The sequence below is a fragment of the Schistocerca nitens genome, chromosome 2, assembly GCF_023898315.1.
Source record: "Schistocerca nitens isolate TAMUIC-IGC-003100 chromosome 2, iqSchNite1.1, whole genome shotgun sequence".
In the NCBI taxonomy this organism is placed as follows: Eukaryota; Metazoa; Arthropoda; class Insecta; order Orthoptera; family Acrididae; genus Schistocerca; species Schistocerca nitens.
The window spans coordinates 909,276,262-909,286,486 of record NC_064615.1 but is presented as its reverse complement, the minus strand read 5'-3'; the positions used below and the strand labels follow the sequence as shown (position 1 = coordinate 909,286,486).

The window sequence follows — 10,225 nt, the reverse complement described above, 5'->3', positions numbered from 1 at the left end:
CTACGTGCTCGAAAACTACCTTCATCAGTAACACCGCGAGCGACAGCTAATGAAGGATGGATCACGATTCTCGTGAAGAGCCAGGCGGCACGGCCCGTTCCCAGACACCATTCGCTCGATTTTTCGACCCACCATCATTCTCTTGCTTTATGAATGTCTGCCTTACAAAGCTCTCTGCTAAAAATAAAAAAAAACATATATGACGGCGAAGTCGTACACGTAGTAATGGTGATTTAGTATCCTCCTGTTCCAGGGAATTTATTATCCTGTACTGCCGGCAGCTGAGAAGAGTGAGCGCGGTAGGAATTTGGCCGCGGCTGGCGTGACGTGATATGGATAGGATAGTACGTGCTGTTCTGAAAATATTTTCCATGAATTCAGCTTCGTGAAAATTGTGACTGACTGGCTGATTTGAAGAGGTCTGAATGACATAAATGCAATAAATAGTTTCACTTCTTCAGTACACTGATATTTCCAAAATAATCTCAGTCAAATACTCTGTTCGTGTACATGGAGTCAGTAACTGCTGTCTTAGTAACACTAACCGAAAATCAATTTTTTTTTAAAGGTAAAGAGTTTTCTGGTGTATTTTATAGTGCAGATTTCAGGCAAAGTAACTACAATGCTCCATCAAATGCAGTTTTGACCCATATTGAGAATTTCTACGTGGTGCACAAAACGTAGGTATTTAATCATTATAATAATGTCCGCATAGTTTCGTGAAAGTTTACAATGTAACCTGCTCCCAAAACGTGGTTAATTTTATAGTCTGTAATACAGCTTTGGTGATATTGTATGGCACTCTATGTTTCTTTTATCTATAGCTTGTGCACAGATTTCTGTAACGAGCGATAAATCGAGTGGTGCTTGCTTTTGCGAATTTCGTATCATCGAGAGTTTATACACACATCAAAAATGTTTTGCATCACCTCGGTTCCGAGAGCTCCGTAACCTGTAGAGAAAATTGGAATAGACATCAACATAAACATCATTTCCGCCCTTTTTATTGCTCACGAAAACCACACATTGCATTTTGTGCCACCATAGAGCGAGACCTTCAGAGATTGTGTTCCAGATTTCTGTACACACCAGTACCTCTAATACCCAGTAGCACGTCCTCTTGCATTAACTCTTGCCTGCGTTTGTCGTGGCATACTATTCACAAGTTCATCAACGCACCGTTTGTCTATCAAACCACGTCTGACAAATGTGGTGGTTGCCGTAGAAATTTGAAAGAGTGGGTGCTCTGTGTAGACTGTAAGTTATGATTTCATTGGGGCGAATGCAGTCGTGAGGAAACGAGGGTAAAAACGAAAATCTTCGATGGCAGTGTAGGTTATGTAGAAAGGACAGAAAAATCGCTGAACACGAGGCAAAAATTTGTGCAGTTAAGGCTGAATTAGAAAACGCGAACTTGGAATTACGTACGTTAAAGGAGGAAAAAGAGACTGGGAAATGGGAGAAGATAGCAAGCAAAGGACGAAAATGGGAAAGACTTGAAAAAACTCCAGAAATTCAATTAGTAATTCAGTTTCGCTTGCTATCTGAAGTGGAGGAAGGGCCTCATCCAGCTGTAGTTGAAAGTACGTTGTAGCAGAATATTAACTTAAAGAAAAAAGACCGGTCGGGATCAAACCAGAATAGGAAAAGAAGAACTCTGCTTATAGGCAGCAGTCATGGGAGGGGTGTAGGGGTGTGGGCCAGCAGCTTCAGGAGAAATTAGGTGCAGGGTACCAGGTCACAGTATTTTTTTTTTTTTTGAAACCAAGTGCTAGCCTTAGCCAGGTGACAGAAAGCTTAGGTCAGCTATGCAGGGACTTCGAGAAGCAAAATCAGGCATTTATACTTGCGGGAGCAGGAAACAGCCTGACTGTGAATCCAAGATACAGTATTAGGAGTGACCTGGATAAAATAGGAGCAGAAACTGACCACAAAAATGTGGGGTTGTTTAGGTCTTTCAGCTCCGTGATCAGCCCTGGGTAAAAACCGCTGTAAGGCATGTTAACACTGAGCTGAACAGGATGCTCCACTTCAAATGGTTCAAATGGCTCTGAGCACTATGGGACTTAACATCTATGGTCATCAGTCCCCTAGAACTTAGAACTACTTAAACCTAACCAACCTAAGGACATAACACACATCCATGCTCGAGGCAGGATTCGAACCTGCGACCGTAGCAGTCGCGTGACTCCGGACTGAGCGCCTGGAACCGCTAGACCACCACGGCCGGCAGGATGCTCCAGACACCGGCAAAATCTCACAAAAGTGTTGTTCCAGTAAATGCTATTGGTATGTGGGGATACACTACACATGGTTTGCTCCTTAATAGGATGGGGAAAAATAAGTTAGCTTCTCTATTAGCAGAAATTGTAAGGGGGTTCACAGTCACACAAGGGGTGATCCCTGTAGTTAATGGGTCCTGACAGACAGGTTTTTTTTAGGCTAAAGCCAAAATCCAGACAGATGACAATCTAGATAAATAGAATAAAATAAACTTCATATACAGTAAACAAGGGTAAACCTAAGGGCAGTATCAACTTACTTCATCAAAATATCAGGGGAATAAAAAGTAAAGTAGATGAGCTATTAGTGTGTTTAGATGATCTCAAAAATAGGAATGAGATTGATGCACTTTGTCTCTCTGAACACCGTGTAACTGTGGGCATGGATAGTGTCAGTATTAGTGGGTATAATTTAGCAACTTACACTTGTAGATCTAAGATGGATAAAGGAGGAGTTGCCATTTTCATAAAACAATGGTATAAATGCAAAACTGTAGAAGTTTGCAAATTTTGTGTTAATCAGCACTATGCGGTTTGTACATGTGAACTTCAGCTGTATAATGTAGTATTGATATTAGCAACAGTGTACAGGTCCCCATTACGAGACTGGGAGCTGTTCATAAAAAATGGTTCAAATGGCTCTGACCACTATGGGACTTAACTTCTGAGGTCATCAGTCCCCTAGAACTTAGAACTACTTAATCCTAACTAACCTAAGGACATCACACACATCCATGCCCGAGGCAGGATTCGAACCTGCGACGTAGCGGTCGCGCAGTTCCAGACTGTAGCGCCTAGAACCACTCGGTCACCCCGGCCGGCTCATAAAAAGAGTTTGACTCCCTATTATGCTGTCTGTCAGACAAAAAGAAGAAGGTATTGATCTATGGTGACTTCAATGTAAACTTTCTAAGTAATTCTAATAGGAAAAGTGAACTAGAAGTGTTATTAACAACTTATAACTTGGAATCAGTGATGTATTTCCCTACACGTATAGCTCAAGACAGTAGCACGCTAATAGGTAATGTATTTGTACAGAAATAGGATGTTAAACAAACACCTCCTTTCCCTGTGGTAAATGGATTGTCAGAAGATGATACACAACATGGTGTACAGTTCGGAAACCATTAAGTAAAAGTGTGAGGTCGTTCAACCCGGTATCTAAAGAGCACTTCAGAGGAAGCTAAAGAAATGGTAATTGGGGAGATGTATATAATGAGCCAAATGCTAATGATTCATGAAACATATTTCTTGATAAATTTATATCCATTTTTAACATTTTTTCCATAGAAAATTACTAAATGTAACACCACACACTTTTCAAAGAAACCTTGGATTACTACAGGTGTTAAAGTGTCTTCAGAAAGAAAACGAAAACTGTATGAGACAGCAAGAACTAGTAAAGACCCAGAAGTAGTTTTACCCTATAAAAATTATTGTAACATACTGAGAAAAGTTGTATGGATATCAAGAAATAAGTATGTTAGAGAAGAAATTGAAAACTCCTGCAATAAAATCAAATCAGTATGGAATGTTGTTAGAAGGGAGACAGGTAAAGTAACCAGTGGGGTAGGTAGTATTAGTATTAAAGAGAACGAGACCATCCTAACCAACTGTACACAAGTAGCTAATGTATTTAACAACAATTTCTTAAGTGTAGGAGAAAAAATTGGTGAGAACAGTTCAAAAGAAAAAGCCAGGCAGTACATGGAAGAATCTGTTTTGGAAAAAATTTATTCAGATTACGTTTCACCTAACAACCTCTTGTGAAATAAGTAAAATTATTAAATCTTTAAAAAATAAATGTTCTGTTGGAGTAGATGACATCCCTAATAAGATATTAAAACAATCTGGAGAAATTACAGCGGATATTCTGAGTCACATACGTAATGCATCACTAACTCAAGGTATTTTCCCAGACAGGTTAAAATATGCCATTGTCAGGCCTTTCTACAAAAAGGGGGACACCACAGATGTCAATAGTTATCGGCCAGTATCCTTGCTTACAGCATTTTCAAAAATTTTCGAGAAAGTAATGTACTCAAGAGTGGTTAGCCATCTCCACGGTAATGGGATACTTAGTAAATAACAGTTCGGATTTCAAAAATGCTGTTCTACTGAGACAGCAATATACAATTTCACTGTCCACATGATAGAGTCTTTAAATAGTAAAATGTTACCAATGGGAATTTTCTGTGACTTGTCCAAAGCATTTGATCGTGTGAGCCATGACATTATGTTCCAAAAATTACAATTCTATGGCATAAATGGAATAGCATATGAATGGTTTAAGTCATACCTACAGAACAGGAAGCAAAAAGTTTCCTTATATGGGTGAAGTGATTTAAATAAGTTTGCCACTTCACCTAACTAGGGTGAAATGACATATATTGTGTAAACGTAAAGCTGATGAGGTCGATTACAAAATTGCACACAGAGATAAAAATCGTAACTTAACACCCTTTTATATTCCAAAAGTAAACAAAACTGCCAATGATAACGGCTCTGTAGCACACTGGACTACACTTGTAGCTACTTCCATATCTGGGGAGTGCCGTCGGGGAAGCCCTCAATCCAAACGTAGATCTCGCCCAATATTCCGTAAGATCCTATTCTGTTCACTAGACGACGGCGTGGATTACTATCAACGAGAACTGAAGATATCAGCCGCTACTTCACTGAAAAATACACAATGCCAGGCTGAACAGTGCAGATGTGAGAAGAGTGTAGTTACTTCCACAAACTAGTCAGTGAACTACTACTCTGTAACTGCAGGGTGGTAGTCGTTCAGTTACGAGTAAAGTAAGTCTTTAACGCAAATTTGTTGTACGACACACGTCCGCAAGCATTGTGTGTGAATTCGTAAGAGACCAAACTGCTGAGGTCATCGGCCCTAGACTTACACACTACTTAAACTGAGTTATTCTAAGATCAACACACACCCATGCCCGAGGGAGGACTCGAACCTTCGGCGGGAGAGGTCGCGCAATCCGCGGCATGGCACCTCAAACCATGCGGCCACTCCAGGAGGAATGGCCACTATACAGGGATATGACAGGTATGATCATTTGAAACAAAAGGTCTAGGAAGTATAGTCTCACAAATGCGTAGCTAGAGAGCTAGGCGCACTTCTTCGTCATTCGCTTGAAGGGTGCTCCCTTGAAAGCGACGCCATTGGAGTTTGATCAGGCACTGAAGTATCTGATAGTGTACCGTTAAAAATCTGTTGCAAAGACCCCAGCGACAGCACAGAGCATAACTTAATCATAGCTAACACTAGGTTCAAGAAACATAAAAGAAGGTTGTATACATGGAAGAATCCTGGAGATACTAGAAGGTATCAGATAGATTAAGAGATTTAGAAACCAGGTTTTAAATTGTAGGACATTTCCAGGGGCAGATGTGGACTCTGACCACAATATATTGGCTTATGAACTGTAGATTAAAACTAAAGAAATTGCAAAAAGGTGGGAATTTAAGGAGATGGGACCTGGATAAACTGAATAAACCAGAGGTTGTACAGAGTTTCAGGGTCAGCATAAGGGAACAATTGACAGGAATGGGGGAAAGAAACACAGCAGGAGACGAATGGGTAGCTCTGAGGGATGACGTAGTGAAGGCAGCAGAGGATCAAGTAGGTAAAAAGACGAGGGCTAGTAGAAATCCTTGGGTAACAGAAGAAATATCGAATTTAACTGATGAAAGGAGAAAATATAAAAATGCACTAAATGAAGCAGGCAAAAAGGAATACAAACGTCTCAAAAATGAGATCGACAGGAAGTGCAAAATGGCTAAGCAAGCATGGCTAGAGGACAAATGTAAGGATGTAGAGACTTATCTCACTAGGGGTAAGATAGATACTGCCTACAGGAAAATTAAAGAGACCTTTGGAGAAAAGAGAACCACTTGTATGAATATCAAGAGTTCAGATGGAGCCGGCCTGAGTGGCCGAGCGGTTAAAGGCGCTACAGTCTGGAACCGCACGACCGCTACGGTCGCAGGTTCGAATCCTGCCTCGGGCATGGATGTGTGTGATGTCCTTAGGTTAGTTAGGTTTAAGTAGTTCTAAGTTCTAGGGGACTTATGACCACAGCAGTTGAGTCCCATAGTGCTCAGAGCCATTTGAACCATTTTTTAGTTCAGATGGAAACCCAGATCTAAGCAAAGAAGGGAAAGCAGAAAGGTGGAAGGAGTATATAGAGGGTCTATACAAGGGCAGTATACATGAGGACAATATTATGGAAATGGAAGAGGATGTAGATGAAGACAAAATGGGAGATACGATACTGCGTGAAGAGTTTGACAGAGCACTGGTAGACCTGGGTCGAAACAAGGCCCCGGGAGTAGACAACATTCCATTAGAACTACTGACGGCCTTAGGAGAGCCAGTCCTGACAAAACTCTACCATCTGGTGAGCAAGATGTATGAGACAGGCGAAATACCCTCAGACTTCAAGAAGAATATAATAATTCCAATCCCAAAGAAAGCAGGTGTTGACAGATGTGAAAATTACCGAACTATCAGTTTAATAAGCCACAGCTGCAAAATACTAACGAGAATTATTTACAGACGAATGGAAAAACTGGTAGAAGCCGACCTCGGGGAAGATCAGTTTGGATTCCGTAGGAATGTTGGAACACGTGAGGCAATACTGACCTTACGACTTATCTTAGAAGAAAGATTAAGGAAAGGGAAACCTAGCATTTGTTGACTTAGAGAAAGCTTTTGACAATGTTGACTGGAATACTCTCTTTCAAATTCTAAAGGTGGCAGGGGTAAAATACAGGGAGCGAGAGGCTAATTTGTACCGAAACCAGATTGCAGTTATAAGAGTCGACGGGCAGGAAAGGGAAGCAGTGGTTGGGAAGGGAGTGAGACAGGGTTGTAGCCTCTCCGCGATGTTATTCAATCTGTATATTGAGCAAGCAGTAAAGGAAACAAAGGAAAAATTTGGAGTAGGTATTAAAATCCAAGGAGAAGAAATAAAAACGTTGCGGTTCGCCGATGACATTTGTAATTCTGTCAGAGACAGCAAAGGACTTGGAAGAGCAGTTGAACGGAATGGACAGTGTCTTGAAAGGAGGATATAAAATGAACATCAACAAAAGTAAAACGAGGTTAATGGAATGTAGTCGAATTAAGTCGGGTGATGCTGAGGAAATTAGATTATGAAATGAGACACTTAAAGTAGTAAAGGAATTTTGCTATTTGGGGAGCAAAATAACTGATGATGGTCGAAGTAGAGAGGATATAAAATGTAGACTGGCAATGGCAAGGAAAGCGTTTCTGAAGAAGAGAAATTTGTTAACATCGAGTATAGATTTAAATGTCAGGAAGACGTTTCTGAAAGTATTTGTATGGAGTGTAGCTATGTATGGAAGTTAAATATGCACAATAAATAGTTGGGACAAGAAGAGAATAGCAGCTTTCGAAATGTGGTGGTACAGAAGAATGTTGAAGACTAGGTGGGTATATCACGTAACTAATGAGGAGGTATTGAATAGGATTGGGGAGAAGAGAAGTTTGTGGCCCAACTTGACTAGAAATAGGGATCGGTTGGTAGGACATGTCCTGAGGCATCAAGGGAACACAAATTTAGTATTGGAGGGCAGCGTGGAGGGTAAAAATCGTAGAGGGAGACCAAGACATGAATACACGAAGCAGAGTCAGAAGGATGTAGGTTGCAGTAGGTACTGCGAGATGAAGGATCTTGCACAGGATAGATTAGCATGGAGAGCTGCATCAAACCAGTCTCAGGAGTGAAGACCACAACAACAACAACAATATATATCAATCACTGTTTTGTAATTCCTCAGTATCTCTGACTAACCCTTCCGTGCCTGTGTTTTCTTCTAGTGGGAAGTTCACAATTGTTCGAAAACCAGGTGGATTTAAGTTTGTAGCGCTTCCTGTACTAGGAAAATATGTGCTTCAGACTTGTATGTGAAATACTGCAGTGCAGATATTTCTAAATCGGATGCGATCCGGTTGTTATACAGGGTAATGAATGTGTTTACCTATGACATCACTGAACTAGCTTCGTTGCATTCTGTGTATTTATTCCATGTCCGTGACTTTCACTGCTTTGGGTGTATTATTTAGGTTCGTTTTCTTGTGAAATATCTAAGCCGCTGCAGTCATGAAAAGTGCGGCTGGTCCCCGCGGAGGTTCGATTCCTCCCTCGGGCATGGGATACTTTAGGTTAAGTAGTGTGTAAGCTTAGGGACTGATGACCTTAGAGGTTAAGTCCCATAATATTTCACACACATTTGAACATTTTTTTTTGTGAAATATACGTTAGGTTGTAGTTTGGTAAGTCTACGTGTACTGATGTTACTTCTCTCAACGAGTGATAGCGACGGGAGGACACTGCTAACATACTAATCTTGCTCCTCGTCTGTTACTTGGCATGCATATCGGGTGGCTTTTCTTCAAACTGGTCTGTATTTACAGTTTGACTTCCACTTACCTCTTGTTTGCATACACCGTCGGCCCTGCTCGGAATATTTATGTTGTTTGGCGGACACGAGCACATTTGTTTACGTCACCAATTTCCTTGACCTGTTTGTTTTCCTTAACTTGTGCCTTGTTCCTACACGTTTTCATATCTGGCGTCAGGCAATTCTAGCAAAAAGTGATGGCACGTTTTCTTGTTGCCTTTCTGGAAACTCATTGAAACAATGTACGAGTATAGTGTTACTGGAAAGTGATTGAAATCATGTGTTATATTTTCACCGGCAACTTCCTTTTCGAGACGCAGGTTTTAGAGTGTCCCTTTTATACGACCGTTCAGTTTCAGTAAAGGCGTCGGAAAACTGTTGCCTTTGTATGTTCGTAGTCCCTTATTTGCTGCTACAATGTTAGCTATTTTAGGAATAGGCTGTTCAAATTTCTAGCAGCGGAAAAACTTCGTCACGTAACATGTCAGTTTTTTGCACACTTCCGGATGTACTTGACTGAACTTCGTCATTTGCTTGAATTTGAGTAGCGAGCTCTGCAAAAGTTAATTCCATTCTGCACAGAGTTTTTTTTTAAATGAAAACCCGTTTAGGGTAATTTTGACGAAGGTGTCCGCTTGAATTAAATATAAAGCAATTAAAACCTTGGCCTCAGAATGAAACCTGCACCTTGTTTCGTGTAATCGTGATTGACCTATCTGCTTTTCTACCTACTGCAGGCCACTAAAAATTTGCAACTTTCGTTGACCGGACTGCCATTCATTTTTATGATATTAACTTCACCAAACCTCGTTCGTATTTTTTTCAGGCAGTAATTTACTTCTTCAGGCCTGGGACGTTAAAGACCCAAACAACTTCGTAATCAGTATCTGCGCTTGAAACAGAATCAGTACTTAGAGTTCTGTCGTGATCCTTCAGCACTTTTTCGGAACAGGTATACTGTTCAAGGTCATAATAGGTCGCGTGGACATGGTCCGTTGTTATTCGTGATACGTCCACAATCTGATCATGCAGTCCCAATGAGCGTGGTTCAACAGCACGTGTGGCCTTGTCGAAATTTTGCACGGTATTCTTCCTTGGAGACAAGACAAACATTTTTCTAACGAACCGAAGGATTTCATAGTCAATGAACACTCTACGACACGTTCGACAGAACAAGAATGATTATATACAGTGAAACAAAACGCAAACGTAGATGACACGAAACTTAACAGTAATGATAGGAAGCTGGAGTGCACAGCACACCCTCACGCCAATGCGTCTCAAGCATAACTACAACCTCGGCCGTGTGAACAACATGCAAAAGACAATGTTACTACGTAACAATGTTCGATCACTCAGTCCTCTGGCGGTGAAATATGTTCAAATAGAAACAATTCGGCATTTTGAGTGAGCAACCTGATTCCCACGCCATGTTACCGCACTTGTTTGAACACCCTCGTAGCTGTTACAGCAGATCTTCGTTTTCCTTTCGGGATCCAGTC

The 10,225-nt window shown here is 40.9% G+C and overlaps 1 non-coding gene across 1 annotated transcript; it reads left to right on the top strand.

Annotated features, from left to right (window-relative positions):
• The first annotated feature begins 6,220 nt into the window (after positions 1-6,220).
• Positions 6,221-6,304, top strand: Trnas-gga (transfer RNA serine (anticodon GGA)). Its single transcript is given in 2 exon segments — positions 6,221-6,260; positions 6,270-6,304. It is a non-coding gene; the product is annotated as a tRNA-Ser (tRNA).
• Positions 6,305-10,225: the final 3,921 nt, after the last annotated feature.